The following is a 22,045-nucleotide window of genomic DNA, read 5'->3' on the forward strand; positions in this document are numbered from 1 at the left end:
TGAGCAGAAGTGGGAGCTGGGTACCTGTCAAAACTAGGTACCCACTGCCCCCCACAAAAAATTACATGCCAGTTGTGGCATTTAAGGGGATCAGGACTCCTTAAAGTGGAAGTTTCACTTTTGGGTGGAACTCTACTTTAATAAAATGTGTTTATACAGAAAGCACTATGACATCCCCAACCATGGACTCCACAATGACCCATCCCCAACCCTGGACTCCACTGATATTTCTCACCTGCAGGACTCCATGATGACTATCTTTACATCCTCCCTTCGATTCTTCCATACTTCAGTCCCCCCCCCCCCCCCCATCAACACCATTTTTATCTTTGAACTCTTCCATCTTTCTGTTCCTATCCATGGATTCCTCCATATCTTTCCCCAGCGTCTTCTATCTTTCTGTTCCTATCCATGGATTACTCCATATCCATCCCCAGCCTCTTGCATCCTTCTTTTCCTACCCATTGATTCCTCCATCTCCATTCCCAGACTCTTCCATCCTTCCGTTCCTATCCATGGATTCCTCCATCTCCATCCCCAGACTCTTCCATCCTTCAGTCCCTATCTCCAGACTTCTCTGGCCTTCCATTGTCTATCCATGGATTCTTCAATCCCCAGACTCTTCCATACTTCCTTTCTTATTCACTAATTCTTCCATCCCTCGGTTCCTACCCATCCCTCATATCCTGAACTCTTCCATGTTCTTGTCCTGCTATATGCAGGGAGTGTCCTCTTTTTTTTTTTTTTTTAAAGCAGATAAAATTAAAAAAGGTATTCTTCTAAATGCTTGGAATTTTTTTAATGTAAATCATTGTCAGTAACCGTGATGAATCGTGATGAGTCACGGAATCCAATCGTATCGAATCGTTGACCAGATAATCGTAACCTAATCAAATCGAATTGTGAGACCAGTGAAGATACGCATCTCTAGTGCGCAGTACCCTGCAGCTGCCTGAGTTGCAAAACCTGCTTCCTTGTCCACAGCTACTCCTGCCATAGCCCCAGCATCAGGTATGGAGGAATCAGCGCAATTATTTGAATACAGCGTCAGCCACTTGCCCCTTGACGATGCACAGGAATTACTCTATACAGATGTTGGTTCTGAGTTTGAGACAATACAGTGCAGCCGTAGTGCAGTTGCTACTACTTTACTGGTGGTGTACACAGTACACAATACAGTGCAGCCATAGTGCAGTTGCTACTATTTTACTGGTGGTGTACACAGTACACAGTACACAATACAGTGCAGCCGTAGTGAAGTTGCTACTACTTTTCTGGTGGTGTACACAGTACACAATACAGTGTAGTGTGGTGTTGCAAAACAAAATGTACATCATGTCCAGAAGGCCACCAAGGAAAGGCAGACACTCACAGGCAATTAAGAGAGGGCAAGCAGGCTCTGTGTCAGAAATCTCTGGTAGACCAGACAAGTCAGTGCCTAGGCTTGTGTATACAAACAATGTGATCCAAACCTCATTGTTTTACACAAACTCACTTCAAAGCATCCCATACTGGGATATGCAATGAAGGGAGGCCAACCCGTAATCAATACTTATCTTCCTGGGAAAATTCAAGTTAATCTCCTGCTCAGAATAGTCACAATGATTTTCATTTAAGGGGGCTGACTTATGCAAAGTATAGGGATTGAAGTTGTAGCCAGTCCTTAACCAGGAATAGGGAAGCTCACCAATCAGAGCCACACTATGCCAACCAATGAGGCATCAGCCTGTAATAAATATACAACGACTAGATGGGAGGGAAACAAACTTTTATTGGAGAGCGGTCATCAGAATGGAACCTTGGTGCAAAGGGTAATTATGGGAAAGGTCTGCATTTTACTTGTAACTAAATATGTTTGTAGTTTAATGTTTTAAGGAATATACTCTGTATTCATTCATGTAATTCTCTTATTTGAACCTAATATGTTCTTCCTTGGTGTAGACTATAGATAGATGGTTGTGTATTAGATAGACTTTCAACTACTCAGCAATAAATGTTATTGTGTTAAAGCTTTCACTCATGGTCAAAGAGCTCTCATTTAACCCAAATCATATCTGAGAGATATTAAATATCAAATATAGCATACAGGAAAAAAGACTGCATGGGAGGTCGTCATATGTCTGGTCAAGCATGTGATGCCCAAGCAGCTGGTCCTCTTTTAGTGGCCTGTGAGCGTCTGCCTCTCCTTGGTGGCTTTCCAGACATGATGGCGATTTTGTTTTGCAACACCACACTACATTGTATTGTGCACTGTGTACACCAGCAGAAAAGTAGTAGCAACTGTACTATGGCTGCACTGTATTTTGTGTGTGTATATATATATATATATATATATATCTTTTTTTTTATCTCAAAAAAGTGAGTACACCCCTCACATTTTTGTAAATATTTTATTAATTTCATTCAATATTCATTATCTTTTCATGTGACCACACTGGAGAAATGACACTTGTCTACAATGTAAAGTAGTGAGTGTACAGCTTGTATAACAGTGTAAATTTTCTGTCCCCTCAAAATAACTCAACACACAGCCATTAATGTCTAAACTTCTGGCAACAAAAGTGAGTACACTCCTAAGTGAAAATGTCCAAATTGGACCCAATTAGCCATTTTCCCTTCCCCGGTGTCATGTGACTCGTTAGTGTTACAAGGTCTCAGGTGTGAATGGAGAGCAGGTGTGTTAAATTTGGTGTAATCGCTCTCACTCTCTCATGCTGGTCACTGGAAGCTCAACATGACACCTCATGGCAAAGAACTCTCTGAGTATCTGAAAAAAAGAATTGTTGCTCTACATAAAGATAGACTAGGAGATTGCCAAGACCCTGAAACTGAGCTGCAGCATGGTGGCCACAGGCCAAGACCATACAGTGGTTTAACAGGACAGGTTCCACTCAGAACAGGCCTCGCCATGGTTGACCAAAGGTGTTGAGTGCACATAATCAGTGTGATATCCAGAGGTTGTCTTTGGGAAATAGACAATGAGTGCTGCCAGCATTGCTGCAGAGGTTTAAGGGGTGGGGGGTCAGCCTTTCAGTGCTCAGACCATACGCCACACACTGCATCAAATTAGTCTGCATGGCTGTTGTCCCAAAAGAAAGCTTCTTCTAAAGATGATGTACAAGAAAGCCCACAGTTTGCTTAAAACAAGCAGACTAAAGACATGGATTACTGGAACTATGTCCTGTGGTCTGATGAGACCAAGATAAACTTATTTGGTTCAGATGGTGACAAGCGTGTGTGGCGGCAACTAGTTGAGGAGTACAAAGACAAGTGTGTCTTGCCTACAGTCAGGCATGGTGGTGGGAGTGTCATGGTCTGGGGCTGTATGAGTGCTGCCGGTACTGGGGAGCTACAGATCATTGAGGGAACCATGAATGCCAACATGTACTGTGACATACTGAAGCCTGAGCATGATCCCCTCCCTTCGGAGACAGGGCCACAGGGCAGTATTCCAACATAACGACCCCAAACACACCTCCAAGATGACCACTGCCTTGCTGAAGAAGCTGAAGGTAAAGGTGATGGACTGACCAAGCATGTCTCCAGACCTAAACCCTATTGAGCATCTGTGGGGCATCCTAAAATGGAAGGTAGAGGAGCGCAAGGTCTCTAACATCCACCAGCTCTGTGATGTCATCATGGAGGAGTGGAAGAGGACTCCAGTGCCAACCTGTGAAGCTCTGGTGAACTCCATGTCCAAGAGGGTTAAGGCAGTGCTGGAAAATAATTGTGGCCACACAAAATATTGACACTTTGGGCCCAATTTGGGTATTTTCACTTAGGGGTGCACTCACTTTTGTTGCCAGCGGTTTAGACATTAATGGCTGTGTGTTGAGTTATTTTGAGAGGACAGCAAATTTACACTGTTATACAAGCTGTATACTCACTACTTTACATTGTAGACAAGTGTCATTTCTTCAGTGTTGTCACATTAAAGGTAGAATAAAATATTTACAAAAATGTGAGGGGTGTACTCACTTTTGTGAGATACTGTATATATACTAGACTGTCTGTATATATATCAAATACACTGCCTGAAGTATATTAGAAATAGTATACCATGGAATGCCCTGTAGATATAGGCTACACTGGATGCTATATTAGACCGACTGTGTATATATATATATATATATATATATATATATATATATATATATATATATATATATATAATATATCAAATACACTGCCACTAACTGAATCACCTGCCTGCTTAATCTAAATCACACTATCTTTCCGTCCATGCCAACCACACTACACAGGGCCGCCATGTATGCAGCCTTATATAGTGTGGGGTGTGGACTTAGTCTCTCTCTTAGTGGCTCTCTTAGCAGGCACCCTGCCTCTGGCCAATTATGGCTCTCTTAGCAGAGGGCACTGGGATTGGCCAAAGCATGCAAGTCAGGTGTGCATGCATTGGCCAATCGTCATCATACAGCAATGCACTGCGATGTCGCTGTGCATTATGGGGCATTCCGCGGGCGCTCAAATTTCCCACGAATGCCCTATAATGTTCGTTCTTCGGTGAAAGGCCAAACACCCGATGTTCGAGTCTAACTTATGCTCATCCCTACTTATTTTCCTGGGAATACCAAGTGAGTTTTATGCCGCGTACACAAGATCAGACTATCCGGTGGACTTAGTCTGGCGGACAAACCGCTGTAAAGTCCACTGGACTTTTGGGTAAAAAAAGTCCGCTGGAGCCCACACACGGGTGGATATTCCAGCGGAGTCCGCCGGACTTTTCCACCAGATTGTTTGATCGTGTGTACCCGGCATTAATTTCCTCCAGGAGAAGTCAAAGTTACTCTGTAGGTGAGAGCTTAAGTCAGACCTAAGTTTGCGGAGTTCAGCGTGGGTGGCTACTGAGGGGTCTAATTTGTTTCATTTTTCTAGGGATCTTATTTTATCTAGGGGTGTGTTAAGGGTTGTATTACATTTTTTCTTTTGCTGGGCTCCCAGTTTCGGAAGTGTCCCTCCTAAGACATACTTGTGGACATTATAAAGGGTAGTGGAATTTGAGATAGAACCCATGTTGAGACTGAAGAATTCCCTAATCATAGTGCCAACCTGTTCCTTACTATTCTTGGTACTAATCAGTGAGGAATTTAATCTCCATAGTTTATATGGAGAGCTAGGGGGTGACAAGGTGATTATAATATGTATCGGGGCATGGTCCAACCTGGATATCACCCCAATGGAGGCAGTAGATATGGATTGCAGCAGTACTTTGGAGGTCAGGAACAGGTCGATCCTGGAGTAGCTTTTCTGGAGATTTAAGTAGAAGGTGTAATCCTTCTCATTGCCATGTTGACATCTCCAAGGGTCATAAAAATCCTCCAATAGTACAAAAGTGGAGAGGGCGGTGGATCTTTTTCTCTTCGGGGGGGGGGGGGGGGGGGGAGTATCTAGTGAATGATCTATTACTTCATTGAAGTCACTGCATATTATGACTTGGTCTTTAGGATAGTGTTGGATTTTTTGCATGACAGTTTTGTAGAAGGATTTTTGGTGGGTCTTTGGGGTGTAGATATTAACAATTTCAAAGATTTATTGTTGAAGCAGGCTGTTAGTATTAGGAACCTACCGGAGGGGTCTTGTTCTATTTGTGTTTCAGTGAGGGATATGGTAGGGTGTGCCGCAATCATTACCCCTCAGATGTTTTTGTTGCTTTGTGAGTGGAAGATGTGTCGAAATAGAGTAGGGATGGCCTTGCGGTTCGCCCGACGGTTCGGTTCACGGCAAATTTTGCATGCTCGTGATTCGCCAAACTGGCGGACTTCTGGCGCTGTTCGTGCGGCGGACATATGCATTTACATTGTGAAAGAACTTTGACCCATGATGACACATCCATCATGGGGTACAGGACAGCCACTTGAGACATTTCAGCACATGGACAATTGGACGTTTCATCTACCTTAGAAATAGACCTGATCTGGTGGCCATTTTACATTCTGTCTTTTATCAGTGTAGGGAGAGGTTGCTGTGTGAAGCAGGGACAGACTGTAGTGACACAAATCACTAGCTATTAGGTCCACAAAAGTCCTTTTAAGGACTGGTATAGGTGTACAGTATATAGGGTTCTGGTGCACTGCTGCTGACTGCTGTGCTGCTGATTGCTGAGTGAACTGCTGACCGATTCTGCAGCTGTCTTTTGTCAGTGCAGGGAGGGACAGGACGCTGTGTGGAGCAGGGACAGTAAGTTTAATCACTAGCTATTACTATTAGGTCCACAAAGCTCCTTTTAAGGACTGGTATAGGTGTACAGTATATAGGGTTGTACACATATAATATACTTTCTTTCAAATATAGAAAGCCTATTAGGCTTGTGCAATTCGTTTCATAACGAATCAAAATTTGGACGAATTTAGCATCTTTCGGACATTCGGATGCATCCAAATGTCCGAATAAAAAAATAACGAATTACAACGAATATGAAAGAAATATAACAAATGAATTTGAATGAATTCAACATGATTCGGTAATTCTTTAAAGATCTAATGAAACAAAGGGTCAGCTCAAAGTAAATCAAATAGTCCAATCAGCTAATTAATTTTGTGCCGGAGGTTGGATTACTGGCAAAGTGCATTCCTGAGAACTGAGTTAGAAGGGTGTTGTATTGTATTTGAGCCGAGGAGAAGAGACATTGTCATTGTGTGTGTTAAAAGATTCAATAAACAAACCACTTTCCAAACTACGAATCATTATCACGAATGTCTATACATACATAAATAGCGAATTTCAATGAATACGAACGAATGAATTCGACACTCTACGAATATTCGAATAATAACGAATTATCCGAAAACGTATTAACGTAACATAACGAATATAACAGAACGAAATGATGTATTTTACGAATGACAACAAACCGAAACGAAAAAAAATTTTCCGTTGTGCACAAGTCTAAAGCCTATTATACTTGACTGCTGACCGATTCTGCAGCTGTCTTTTATCAGTGTAGGGACTGAGGGACAGTCTTCAAATCACTAGCTACTAGGTCCACAAAGGTCCTTTTAAGGACTGGTATAGGTGTACTATTTGGTGTGCAGTATATGGGGGTGTAATACACGTATAAAATACTTGCACATATAGAAAGAATAGTATAGTGCATTTCCACTGTGCAGCATTTAGGCTGCTGAGCGGTTCTGCAGCGAAAATACAAAGAGTGACAAACACAATTAAAAAAAAGTATTATAACTGGTGTGATAGACCAGTGGCCCCCAAAAACGACAGATTGAAGCGGGGTCTTATATACCTTCTTCCACATACATACTGCACTTCTCGAGAGACTTTTGTCACAGGTTCATTTAAAAAATGACAGGCAGAGGAAGAGGCAGGACCTACTGCAGGAGTGGTAGGGGTAGGGCAGGAGCAACAGGGTTGAGCCAAAGTGGAAAATTGCATAAGGTGTGTGCGATTACGTCAAAAGATGCACCATACTTGGTTGATTGGCTCACTCAGCCTTACTCTTCTGCACCCTCCTCATCCTCTCGATCTGCACCCTCTTCTTCACTCTCTGCTGTGTGCACCCCCAAATACACTACCACCAACAACACCACCACCATATACCTTCTGCTTGAGTCACAGAAATTATTTTCCGATCCATATCAAGACATTTCCGATGCACAGCCACTCTTGGTATTGGATCAGGAAGAGGAGGTAGCAACAACCACCACTCAGCAGTCTGACGACAGTACCCAGATCAGCCCAAGGAGGAGGTTGGTCCCCGTGTTACTGCCTACTCTGAGATCTCTAATTATAGCGGTGGGGAAGGTGACTTTGATGATGACGTGTCTAGTGATGTCACGTGGGGTCCCCCAAGAGAGGAAGAGGAGGGGAGTTCAGAGGGAGATATGGACCAGCACATAGGGAGGAGAAGCAGGCGGAACTTAGATTGTACAGGAGGGACAAAGCAGACTGCTAATGTATCAGGAGTGAGGCATCAACCATGTATGGTAACACCAGGCACTCCCAGGATGCCGGCACATGGCTCCGCAGTGTGGGCTTATTTTAATGTGTCCGCTGCTGACAATAGCGTTGCCATCTGCAATCTTTGCAGTCAACACATACGTCGCGGTAAGCCCAACACTCACCTAGGGATGACCACCTTAAGAAGGCACATGAGCTGCCATCACCGAGCCCAGTGGGAGCAACAGAACACACAAAGCCACACTCCAGGCTCTCATCGTCCAGCCTCGTCTTCTACTTCTTCTTCTCCTCTCTCCTCACAATTTTCCTCCACTCCACCTTCCATCATGCCGTCCTCACGTTTTTCTGCAAAAAGGCAGGCTTCCATGGGCCAAACGTTTGAGCGTAAAAAAAATTATGACGCCGGATAACCCTCTTGCCCAACGGTTGACGGCTGGCTTGTCAGAACTGTTAGCCCGCCAACTACTGCCATATAAACTGATGGACTCGGAGGCCTTTCGAAAATTTGTGCCCATTAATACACCACAATGGAAGGTCCCAGGAAGGAAGTATTTCTCATAGAAGGGCATCCCAGAGCTATATGGCCATGTTCAGCAGCAAGTGAATGTATCTCTGGCACACAGTGTCGGTGCCAAGATACATCTGACCACAGACACGTGGTCTAGCAAACACGGGCAGGGAAGGTATATAACTTTTACTGCCCACTGGGTGAACCTTCTGATGGCCGTCAAGCTTGTAACCTGTGGCACCTGTGTAAATTTGTTTTTACCTCCATGGATTGCATGCAGGCCTGCCTCTTGTTCTCCTCCTCCTATTCCATCCTCCTCCCTCTCCTCCTCGGCTGACTCCTCCTTTTCCACTGCTAGCGTCTCCTCCGCTGCACCGCCCAAGCTTCCCAGAACCTATTTGACATGCCAGTTGAGACATGGCCATGCTGTGCTGCATCTGTTGTGCCTGGAAGCCAAGAGCCCCACTGGCCCTGCACTCCTTTCAGCTTTGCGTTCACAGGCAGATCAGTGGCTAACACCGCTCAATTTGACAGTTGGCAAAGTGGTGTGTGACAGTGGTGCCAATCTGCTTAGCACATTGAAACAGGGCAAAATTACACACGTGCCACGCATGGCACACGTCTTAAACTTGGTCGCGCAGCGATTCGTTGTTCAAAACCCTGGGGTCCAGGACATCTTGCGGCAGGCAAGGAAAATCTCTGCCCATTTCAGAAGATCTTACACGGCCATGGCTCACCTTGCTGACATTCAGTGGCGACACAATCTGATGGTCAGACGTCTTATTTGCGATTGCCCGACGCGATGGAACTCAACCTTCTATATGCTTGATAGGCTGCTCCAGCAGAAACGTGCAGTTAACGACTACCTGTACGAACTCTGCGGCAGAACAGGTTCTGGGGAGCTTGTTTTTTTTTCACCCCACCAGTGGCTGCTCATGCGGACACATGCAGACTTCTGCGGCCATTTGATGAGATCACCAAACTGGTCAGTTGCAGCCATGGCGCCATCAGTGACATGGCACTTATGCCTTCTTTATGGAGCGTGCATTGCATCATGTCATTGATCAAGCCGTGGAGGAGCAGGAAGATGAGGAAGTCACAATGCTGGATGAATTCCCAGGGGGGGCTACTCTATCTGAGACAAGTCAACAACAGGAGTCTGAAGAGAAGTCAGAGGAGGATGGTGCCGGGCGGATGTGGAGGAGCAAGAAGAGCATGCTTTAAACCTTTCTGGGATCCCTGTTTTTGTGCGTGGGTGGGGAGAGGAGGACGACATTATCCTGGATGATGAGCAGGAGCCAGGCCACCACACCGCTTCCAGTTTAGTGCAAATGGGGGCCTTCATGCTCCAGTGTTTTAACAGGGACCCCCGTATAAAAAGCATAAGGGTCAAGGACCAGTACTGGGTGACAACATACTTAGACCCCCGGTACAAACACAAAATGGCGGAAATGTTGCCGCCGTCACAGAGGGCTGTCAGAATGGAGCACTTCCAGGCCTTGCTTTGAGAAATGCTGTATTCTGCTTTTGCGTGTGCTGGCAGAGGAGGAATTCCCACTCCCACAGAAAGAGTTACGGGTACCAATCCAACAGCGCCTGCAAGAAGAGGGCGGTTTGAAGATGTGTTGGTGACTTCGGATATGAGGTCATTCTTTCAGCCGACCCATCGACAGGTCTCATCCGGATCCAGCATCAGGGAACGCCTAGACCGACAGGTGTCCAACTACATCGGGTTAACGGCCGATGTGGACGCTCTGAGGAGTGATGAACCCCTGGACTACTGGGTGGGCCGGCTTGACCTCTGGCCAGAGCTTTCCCAATTTGCAATAGAACTGTTGGCTTGCCCCTCATCCAGTGTCCTGTCCGAAAGGACGTTCAGCGCAGCAGGGGGGATCATGACCGATAAGCGCACTCGATTAGCTCACGACAGTGTTGACTACCTCACATTTATAAAAATTAATGAGGCATGGATCTCGGAGGAATTCAACAGTAGACCATGTATATGCATAACTCTAAACAATTTATTTATTCGAGCACATGGACCTTTTTTCTACCTTTGGCTCACTTCCTTGTACAAAAAAAGCACACCATACTATATGCCCATACCCTCCTGTTTGAAGAGGTTGAGCAGTGTCATATTTTTGGGTCCGGCAGCGAGTTGCTGGTATCAGTGCTGCTGTCAGTGCTCTCTGTCTATCTCGGTGCTGGTGTGGTGTCAGTGCTCTCTATCTCGGTGCTGGTGTGGGCTCAGTGCTCTCTATCACGGTGCTGGTGTGGTGTCAGTGCTCTCTATCACGGTGCTGGTGTCAGTGCTCTCTATCTCGATGCTGGTGTCAGTGCTCTCTATCACGGTGCTGGTGTCAGTGCTCTCTATCACGGTGCTGGTATGGTGTCAGTGCTCTTTATTTCGGTGCTGGTGTCAGTGCTCTCTATCACGGTGCTGGTGTCAGTGCTCTCTATCACGGTGCTGGTGTGGTGTCAGTGCTCTCTATCTCGGTGCTGGTGTCAGTGCTCTCTATCATGGTGCTGGTGTCAGTGCTCTCTATCACGGTGCTGGTGTGGTGTCAGTGCTCTCTATCTTGGTTCTGGTGTGGTCTCAGTGCTCTCTATCACGGCGCTGGTGTGGTGTCAGTGCTCTCTATCTCGGTGCTGGTGTCAGTGCTCTCTATCACGGTGCTGGTGTCAGTGCTCTCTATCACGGTGCTGGTGTGGTGTCAGTGTTCTATATCAAGGTGCTGGTGTCAGTGCTCTCTATCACAGTGCTGGTGTGGTGTCAGTGCTCTCTGTCTCAGTGCTGGTGTGGTCTCATTGCTCTCTATCACGGTGCTGGTGTGGTGTCAATGCCCTCTATCTCGGTGCTGGTGTCAGTGCTCTATATCAAGGTGCTGGTGTCAGTGCTCTCTATCACAGTGCTGGTGTCAGTGCTCTCTATCACTGTGCTGGTGTGGTGTCAGTGCTCTCTATCTCGGTGCTGGTGTCAGTGCTCTCTATCTCGGTGCTGGTGTGGTGTCAGTGCTCTCTATCACGGTGCTGGTGTGGTGTCAGTGCTCTTTATTTTGGTGCTGGTGTCAGTGCTCTCTATCACGGTGCTGGTGTGGTGTCAGTGCTCTCTATCTCGGTGCTGGTGTCAGTGCTCTCTATCACGGTGCTGGTGTCAGTGCTCTCTATCACGGTGCTGGCGTGGTGTCAGTGCTCTCTATCTTGGTTCTGGTGTGGTCTCAGTGCTCTCTATCACGGCGCTGGTGTGGTGTCAGTGCTCTCTATCTCGGTGCTGGTGTCAGTGCTCTTTATCACGGTGCTGGTGTCAGTGCTCTCTATCACGGTGCTGGTGTGGTGTCAGTGCTCTATATCAAGGTACTGGTGTCAGTGCTCTCTATCACAGTGCTGGTGTGATGTCAGTGCTCTCTGTCTCAGTGCTGGTGTGGTCTCATTGCTCTCTATCACGGTGCTGGTGTGGTGTCAGTGCCCTCTATCTCGGTGCTGGTGTCAGTGCTCTATATCAAGGTGCTGGTGTCAGTGCTCTCTATCACAGTGCTGGTGTCAGTGCTCTCTATCACTGTGCTGGTGTGGTGTCAGTGCTCTCTATCTCGGTGCTCGTGTCAGTGCTCTCTATCTCGGTGCTGGTGTCAGTGCTCTCTATCACGGTGCTGGTGTGGTGTCAGTGCTCTTTATTTCGGTGCTGGTGTCAGTGCTCTCTATCACGGTGCTGGTGTGGTGTGAGTGCCCTCTATCTCGGTGCTGGTGTCAGTGCTCTATATCAAGGTGCTGGTGTCAGTGCTCTCTATCACAGTGCTGGTGTCAGTGCTCTCTATCACTGTGCTGGTGTGGTGTCAGTGCTCTCTATCTCGGTGCTGGTGTCAGTGCTCTCTATCTCGGTGCTGGTGTGGTGTCAGTGCTCTCTATCACGGTGCTGGTGTGGTGTCAGTGCTCTTTATTTCGGTGCTGGTGTCAGTGCTCTCTATCACGGTGCTGGTGTCAGTGCTCTCTATCACGGTGCTGGTGTGGTGTCAGTGCTCTCTATCTCGGTGCTGGTGTCAGTGCTCTCTATCATGGTGCTGGTGTCAGTGATCTCTATCACGGTGCTGGTGTGGTGTCAGTGCTCTCTATCTTGGTTCTGGTGTGGTCTCAGTGCTCTCTATCACGGCGCTGGTGTGGTGTCAGTGCTCTCTATCTCTGTGCTGGTGTCAGTGCTCTCTATCACGGTGCTGGTGTCAGTGCTCTCTATCACGGTGCTGGTGTCAGTGCTCTCTATCACGGTGCTGGTGTGGTGTCAGTGCTCTATATCAAGGTACTGGTGTCAGTGCTCTCTATCACAGTGCTGGTGTGGTGTCAGTGCTCTCTGTCTCAGTGCTGGTGTGGTCTCATTGCTCTCTATCACGGTGCTGGTGTGGTGTCAGTGCCTCCTATCTCGGTGCTGGTGTCAGTGCTCTATATCAAGGTGCTGGTGTCAGTGCTCTCTATCACAGTGCTGGTGTCAGTGCTCTCTATCACTGTGCTGGTGTGGTGTCAGTGCTCTCTATCTCGGTGCTGGTGTCAGTGCTCTCTATCTCGGTGCTGGTGTGGTGTCAGTGCTCTCTATCACGGTGCTGGTGTGGTGTCAGTGCTCTTTATTTCGGTGCTAGTGTCAGTGCTCTCTATCACGGTGCTGGTGTGGTGTCAGTGCCCTCTATCTCGGTGCTGGTGTCAGTGCTCTATATCAAGGTGCTGGTGTCAGTGCTCTCTATCACAGTGCTGGTGTCAGTGCTCTCTATCACTGTGCTGGTGTGGTGTCAGTGCTCTCTATCTTGGTGCTGGTGTCAGTGCTCTCTATCTCGGTGCTGGTGTGGTGTCAGTGCTCTCTATCACGGTGCTGGTGTCAGTGCTCTCTATCTCGATGCTGGTGTCAGTGCTCTCTATCACGGTGCTGGTGTCAGTGCTCTCTATCACGGTGCTGGTGTGGTGTCAGTGCTCTCTATCTTGGTTCTGGTGTGGTCTCAGTGCTCTCTATCGCGGCACTGGTGTGGTGTCAGTGCTCTCTATCTCTGTGCTGGTGTCAGTGCTCTCTATCACGGTGCTGGTGTCAGTGCTCTCTATCACGGTGCTGGTGTGGTGTCAGTGCTCTATATCAAGGTACTGGTGTCAGTGCTCTCTATCACAGTGCTGGTGTGGTGTCAGTGCTCTCTGTCTCAGTGCTGGTGTGGTCTCATTGCTCTCTATCACAGTGCTGGTGTGGTGTCAGTGCCTCCTATCTCGGTGCTGGTGTCAGTGCTCTATATCAAGGTGCTGGTGTCAGTTCTCTCTATCACAGTGCTGGTGTCAGTGCTCTCTATCACTGTGATGGTGTGGTGTCAGTGCTCTCTATCTCGGTGCTGGTGTCAGTGCTCTCTATCTCGGTGCTGGTGTGGTGTCAGTGCTCTCTATCTCGGTGCTGGTGTGGTGTCAGTGCTCTCTATCTCGATGCTGGTGTGGTGCCAGTGCTCTCTATCTCTGTGCTGGTGTCAGTGCTCTCTATCTCTGTGCTGGTGTCGGTGCTCTCTATCACGGTGCTGGTGTCAGTGATCTCTATCACGTTGCTGGTGTCAGTGCTCTCTATCTCAATGCTGGTGTCAGTGCTCTCTATCTCTGTGCTGGTGTCAGTGCTATCTATCTCTGTGCTGGTTTCAGTGCTCTCTATCACGGTGCTGGTGTCAGTGCTCTATATCTCGGTGCTGGTGTCAGTGCTCTCTATCACGGTGCTGGTGTCAGTGCTCAGTCTCTATCGTGGTGCTGGTTTCAGACAGTGAGGGAGATAGCAGCGGAGAAGCCAATAAGCAGTCAGTGCCAGCACCATGGCTGAGGATCAGCACTGGATTGGCACCTCTGGTCCACCGCAGTGGAGCCCTGCATAGGTGGGGGTAAGGCCCAGGCAGAGGGAGGGGCTCAAGCACAGGTTGGCACACTGGGACACTGGCACAGGACTGCGCTGCCCTGACTGTAGAACTGATCATCTCTTGCACCCTCTTCATAGCTTGGCCTGACCTTGCCTCTCCTCCATGGCCTTCATGCGCTCCTGAATTGTCAAAATTTCACAGATAAAAAAAGAATGCTTGTCGTTGTCGATCCCAGATTCACTTAATTACTTTATTTTACTTTAATAATAACTTTTATTATGTCAGTGTCCATGTGGTGAGACTATGTGTGCACAGCTAGTAAGTAGTTTGTGCCTGAAAATATGACCTGTAGGTTTTTAAGGTTCGCCTGCCATTAAAGTCAATGGGGTCCATCGCAAACTTTTCGGTTCACGAACTTTTGGCCGCGTTCGCGGTTCCCGTTCGCAAAACGTCCCGTTGGAGGTTCGTCCATCACTACCCGTAGATGTAGAAGAGCAGGCCAAGAAAGGTAACTGGTAAGCCCAATAAGTCAAGGCCGCCCAGCAAGGGTTGTGGCCGCTACACAAGGAGAAAGATTTTCTTTTATTAGGTCCTATGAAGAAAATCTTTTAAAATAAAGTCAACTTATCACTTATAATGTGAACTTGCTGAGAACATGTTCTCATGATCTTCAACTAAAATTAAAAATGATTTTAAAATACACCAAGCAAAATGTATTTATTAATATAGCCAGGTACATCTACATATAAATTAATAAAAGTAACCCTGACACAAAAAAACAAAAACTATAACAATTAGCTTATAAAAGAAAATGCTTAATATTTATCTTCCCGGAAGGCGGTTAGTGAAATCTTCCCTCTCTAGAAGAGTGATGGACAGTGGCGGTGCATCCATAAAGGGTGCAAGAGCACCACCTCCTCTCTCCTGTCATCTCGCTTTCCCCATAGATTGATTCATGCATTGCATTAATCTATCTATGGTTGCTGCTGCCGCCCCCTATTCAGGTGTCCGGCCCCTTGTCGAGCGCCGGGTATCTGAATTACAGCAGCGGGGGTGTTTTTTTGGAAGTGCCTGATTAGAGCCATTGGCTCTAATAGGTGTCCTGATTAGAGCCATAGGCTCTAATAGGCTTCCAAATTGGTAAACAGCGGGCGTAATGCTGTGCGCTCGCTGTTTACACAGGGTTATGTTAGGGAAGCAAATAAATTGCTTTCCTAACACTTACCCGCCTCTCAGCCAATCAGGATGCTCGTGTCTGGTTACCTGTCACCTGATTGGCTGAAGCGACAGGCGCTGTTATTGAACGCCTATCAGGTGTCCAACCATAGCAGAGGACAGGAAGAGGATGGGAGAAGACATCAAGGATTTGGAGGGAGCATGGAGGACAGCATCGCCGTGACCCAAGATAGGTAAGTACCGGGCGGTGGGGCACACTGGCAGGAATTGATGGGGCACAGTAGCGGCAATTGATGGGGCACAGTAGTTGCAGTTGATGGACAAGTAGCGGCAATTGATGGGCACACTGGCAGCAAGTGATGGGGCACAGTAGAGCCAATTGATGGGCACAGTGGCAGCAAGTGATGGGGCACAGTAGCGGCAATTGATGGGGCACAGTAGTTGCAGTTGATGGACAAGTAGCGGCAATTGATGGGCACACTGGCAGCAAGTGATGGGGCACAGTAGAGCCAATTGATGGGCACAGTGGCAGCAATTGATGGGCACAGTGGCAGCAATTGATGGGCACAGTGGCAGCAATTGATGGGTACAGTAGCTGCATTTTGATTACAGTGGCTGTGTTTGATGGCACAGTGGATACATTTGATGGGCACAGTGGCTACAACTGATGTTTTTTTTTTTTCAATTTGTTTGCGCCCCCACCAAAAAATTTGAGAACCAGCCACCACTGGTGATGGGTGTCTCTGGTATCTGACACTTTACGATGATTTGGATACTTTTTCTTCCCCCGGTCACTGTGGTTCCTCCTCACTAAGTGACTACATTGTTCTATAGTGATGTAACAGCTGGTGGGAGTACCCAAAATGAAAATGAATAATAATAGAGATAATGCTATAACTACTGGTAAACCAGTATTGCTCCACAGATTTTAGTGGATAACTGTTTTTGTATTCAGGTCGGGTCTGAACAGAATTATGTAACATTTTGGGAAAAATATACAGCCAAGAAGTCCAGAACTTGATGCCATTATAGCAAAAACCTCCACAGCCACCATGTATTTCCCTCTGGTGCTCAGATAGGCCGGGATCATGGCAATCCAGACACTGCAGAACACCAGCATGCTGAAGGTGATGTACTTGGCCTCATTAAAACTGTCCGGTAATGTCCTGGCTATAAAAGCGATAATGAAACTCACAGCGGCCAGAAGTCCCATATATCCCAGGACAGAGTAGAAGCCGATAACTGAACCCTCATTACACTAAATGATGATCTTCCCCTGGTAAGAGTGAGTGTCCCGATCCTGGAAGGGGGGAGAAATAGACAACCAAGTGACACAGATTATGACTTGAACCAGTGAGAAGATGCAAATGATAAAATTGGCCAGTTTGGCTCCCATCCATTTCCTCCAGGGACTCCCAGGTTTGGTGGCTTTAAAAGCAATACACACCATGATACTTTTGGCAAGTAGAGAAGAGACGGCAACTGAGAAGATGACGCCAAAAGAGGTCACACGCAGCATACAGGTCACATCTACTGGATGGCCGAGGAACAAGAAGACACAGAGGAAGCTCAACATGATGAAGACCAGGAGAAGATAGCTCAGGTTCCGGTTATTGGCTTTAACAATGGGGGTGTCCTGATGAAGTATAAATATCCCCAATATGAAACCAGTCAGGAGACAACAGAGGATGGAGACAGGTGAAAATACGGCAACAATGGAATCATCAGTGTAGGAGAGAAATTCCACCACTCTTGGAACACACCGATCCTTCTTCTGATTTGGCCATTCATCATCAGGGCATTTCATGCAGTTTTCACTGTCTGTAGGAAGAACAATACAAACACAATGAGCATCGGGGTCAGAGCTTCTGAGAAAATCAATTGTTTTTTGCTTTCTCATAGCTAGCATATTTCTATCATTGTGGGAGAGTTAACGAAAATATAAGAAATTACCTAAATATGTAATAATCAAATCTTAAGATGTATTAAAGCGATTGTATACGCACACACGTAAAAAAAAAAAAAAGAAAAAAAAAAACGTAAGGTAAAGGCATAATGAGCTAGTATGCACCACATACTAGCTCATTATGAAATACTTACCTTAGAACGAGGTCCCCGTATTGCAGCCCGGTCCACACTGAGGGGGCTGACATTTTGCCCTCTGCACTTCTTCTGGGTTCGTGGCCCCGGTGCTGTGAATGGCCAGAGCCGCGATTAAGTCACTCCCACGTAGATATGTAGCGGAGTTGCAGGGATCCCCCCGCTTTCTCCCCCTGTCAATAGATGACAGGATTGGGGCACAGGAGATGAGACCTTGCCGCCCTTTTTGTCCTCCTACCGGACTGAGCCGCCACTGTCAGCAGCGCTGAACAGATACAGGAAGTGGCGCTAAGACAGAGGAAAATTAGAGCATCTGCGGGCTCTTTCCCTCCCCCTCGTCTTCACAGTGCTACACAGGAGCATGTTACTGTATGAACAACCACCCGCTCTGTTTCCCACCCCATTGGTTGCAGCAAGGGGACACATCAAGATAGGCAGAGAGGAGCTCTTGGGGCCAGTAGTCCAGGGCACAAGGACGCTCTATAGTGATCCCCAGAGGGCCGACTACAGCCCTCAGGATACTGTAAGTGAGTGGAGGAGAGAGCGTGAGCCAGGGGAAGAGAGACCAGGTGCAGCCTGGGGCAGACCGGAGGAGACCATGAGGCTTTTGGAGCAAGCACAAGTAAATCAGAGGCGGCATAATGAGATCTTCTCTTTCCCTGCTGGGCAAGACCATGTGGCTGAGCAAGGTGGTGGCCTTTCCTGGAAGCAGGCTATACAGTCAGACACAGATCACCTGTAGCAGACATTCCATCCACTGTGTGGGTACCTTTTACAGATATGGCTGGATCCTTTCGTTCACCAGGTTGCCAGTTGGGAATCCTTCCAGAGCCAGTTCAGGACATCTCATTCCTTGAAGCCTAAGGCCGCGTACACACGCGGGGACTGTTCGCTCAACTTTGTTCGTCAAACAGTTTCAGCGGACAGTCCGCTCAAAATTAGCATGGACGGACTTGGCCACACACGACGAACGAACAGTCCGCTGAAACTTGCGCGATGACGTGAACGGCGCGTACGACGGGAAGAAAAATACGACGTCCTATACACTGCAATTCAACCTTCGGCGTGTAAATCCTTTCTGAGCATGCGCGGAACTTAGTTTGACGAACAAGCCTACACACGAGGGGACTGTCCGCTGAAACAAAGTTTCAGCGGACAGTTTTTCGGAAATTCCGAAAAACTTTGTTCAGCAGACCGTTCGCTGAAACTGTCCGCTGAAGCCCACACACGAGCGGACTGTCCGCCGAAACACTGTTCAGCGGACAAAGTTGAGCGAACAGTCCCCGCGTGTGTATGCGGCTTTAGTGTTGCTGGGATTGTTGAGCAGGCAGAAACCCACCTTTGGCACGTACTAAAAGAGACACTGCATGCAGACATCTTTACCTTGTCTCCTTACACTAACTTTGCCAGAAGACAGTTTGAATAAGTTATCCCTTGCTACTGGTCGTTGCTATACAGCAGTGATCATCAACCCTGTCCTCAGGGCCCACTCCAGACTAGAATACTGCAATCACTGAGCAGCAAATGATATCACTTGTGACGTATTTCAGTTATCTTGCAAACCTGGCCTGTTAGTGGGACCTGAGGACAGGGTTGATGACCATTGATATACAGAGATCTCTTTGGGCCCTTGTTGCGTTAGCTGAAGATACTGGAACTACACTGCAAGGTCTCTTACATTCCTTTCTTCTGCAACTCTAAGGACATTAAGGTGAACTCTTACTTAAAAAGTGTAACATTTAGGGAGCGTGGCCGGCAAGATGGATGTGGGTCTCTGAGGCTCCACATACCAGACCAGGCAATTCTGATCTTTTCACGATTCCCACAACACCAGCACACCCGCAACAGGCTCCTATGACTCAAGCACATCCCTGCACCATGGCAACAAAAAGAAAGGATGAGCAGCGACATCCACAAAAGCTCAGGGCCTTCTTATTCCAGCCAGGGGACACCCGCTGGCAAGACGGCACTGGCACTGTGCCCTCCTTGAGCTACTGTCCTTCACCTTTGGCTTCCCAACACATGGCAGCTGCAGAACCTGCTGAAATCAACAGCACGAACACACAGCACCAACCTAGATAGCTCTCCCCCTCACACACCAAATGCTGGCTAAAGCCCGCATGAGGCAGGATTCCACTGCTGAAGAACCACACAAGGTGAGCTACTCCTTCCCCTCTCATGGGTTACTGCCAGCAGCACTTGCAGCCATATCTATATTCCCTGCAACTAACTAGCCAGAGATGGAATCCACTCTGAAGGAAATGCTGCTCTCACTCCGCAGCTTCTTACAATCTGACATTCTGCATTTAAGGCAGCAATTTAAACAGGAAGTATCCATGTTAGGGAACAGAGTAGAGCACATGGAAACAAGGATGGGAGATTACGCTAACACTATTAATGACGTAATTGATGCTCTGGAAGCAAAAGCTGAGGATCAAAACTTAATGAAAGATAAGATAGCCAACACTGAAAACCGGTCCCGCCGGAACAATGTCAAAATCATAGGCATTTCCGAAGAGATACAAGACCTGCCCACCTACGTACGCGGTATGATCAAAATGCTCCTGCCGGAGCTCAATAATAAAGAATTGGTCATAGGCCGCATTTACAGAATTCCTAACACCAAGCACCTACCAGATACGATACTTAGAGATAAGGAATACTGCATATTCATTTCTACCACAGCAAAGACCAACTCTTGCAAAAAGCAAAAGATGCAGCAACCCTACCTGAACCATACACACATTTACAACTTTTAGTAGACTTATTTCAGCACACCTTGCAATGCCACAGGCAACTGAATCCTACAACCAAGATCTTGCGCAAATATAAAAAACCATACTAATGGGCTAATCCAGCCAAGCTCCTGTTCACCCACCAAGGCTCCAAACTCCAAACACATCAATTTATCCTTCCAAACTGGCCTTCAGCAATTGCACACCTGGGACATCATCCCCGTTCTTCCTGCTTTGCAGAACCCATTTCCACGGCAAACGGCACTACCTTACTACCATCCACAACCTCAATGGATCCATCCTAGGGCCATTCATGTTAACAGGTGCTGTGGAGCATCCTGCAACAACTATGTTTTGAACCCTGTTTATCTGCTCTTCACCTGACTTAGACTTAGTATAATAATGTTGGGGTGCAAAGCTGTGTTAGTTCGTTAGGGGTGGGTATCCTCATCCTCATTATGCATAAATTCGAAGAGGGGAGGCATACGCACAGAAAAACTCCCCCAAAAAAAGTGGCGTTCAGTACTTAACCCCTTGAACTGCTACCATGACTATTAAGATTGTATCCATAAATACCAAAGGCTTGAAACACCCGGTTTAAAGAGCTTCGCTATGGAAGCTAGCCTTGTCATCTCAATGCAACATTGTTTGCGTGCAAGAAATGCACTTCCATACTCAGCACCAACCCAAATGCACCAACAAATCTTTCTTGCGTGTCTTCACCGCCAGTGCCCCAGCAAAAAAGGAAGGAGTCCTCCTGGAGGCCAGAAACAGTTTCTTTTCAACTGCAGCACTGCATTGAAGATGTAGACGGCTGCTTCATTATCCTCATGTGCCTTTTGGATCGTCAATGTGTATGCTCCCAACATCCACCAAATCCACTTTTTAAAAAGCTTCTGCAAGAAAGTCTCGAAAATCCGGCACGGCTCCACTATCTGGTGTGGAGACTTCAAAATTACACCTGACCCTCAACTTGACTCATCCAAAAAACCCTTGAACTTGATAAAGAATGACTCTTATTTGTTACCTTTTAGTCTGTTAAACATACCATTAGCCCTTGTACACACGGTCGGAGATTCCGACGGAATGTGTCCGATCGGACCGTTTTGTCGGATATTCTGACTGTGTGTGGTCTCCATCAGACTGTTTCAGTCGGAGTATCCGACGGACCAAGTTTCCAACTTGTTGGTAACATTTTCCGACAAAATGCTCCGATCGGACATACTCCGATCATGTGTAGAGAATTTCGATCGGACAAAGTGCCACGTATGCTCAGATCAAATTCCTACACCAAAGCTATTGGCTACTAGCCTGAACGTAGTCCCATCGTAACAAAATTATGTCATCACGTTCTGAACGATCGGATTTTCTGACAACTTTGTCCGACCCGTGTGTATACAACAGTTTCGGACAAAATCCGTCGGACAAAATCCAACGGATTTGGTTGTCGGAATCTCTGACCGTGTGTACAAGGGCTAACTGATCTAATAAAGTTGGTTTATTTTTATATTTCTTATTCAGCACACTCCAGTAGTTCAGAATTAATATTATTCCTTTTCAAGACATACACATACTTCCCTAATATATATATATATATATATATATATATATATATATATATATATATATATATATATATATATATATATATATATATATATATATATATATATAGTATATAGTATATATCTCACAAAAGTGTGTACACCCCTAGCCAAAAATGTGCAAATTGGGCCCAGTTAGCC

General features: G+C 46.8%; 1 pseudogene; it reads right to left on the minus strand.

Annotated features, from left to right (window-relative positions):
- Positions 1-16,393: 16,393 nt before the first annotated feature.
- Positions 16,394-22,045, minus strand: part of LOC143986461 (vomeronasal type-2 receptor 116-like) — a 92,508-nt pseudogene continuing 86,856 nt past the window's right edge.

Source organism: Lithobates pipiens, unplaced genomic scaffold (genome assembly GCF_037356315.1).
Source record: "Lithobates pipiens isolate NorthernLeopardFrog02 unplaced genomic scaffold, aLitPip1_a1.2 Scaffold_160, whole genome shotgun sequence".
NCBI lineage: Eukaryota > Metazoa > Chordata > Amphibia > Anura > Ranidae > Lithobates > Lithobates pipiens.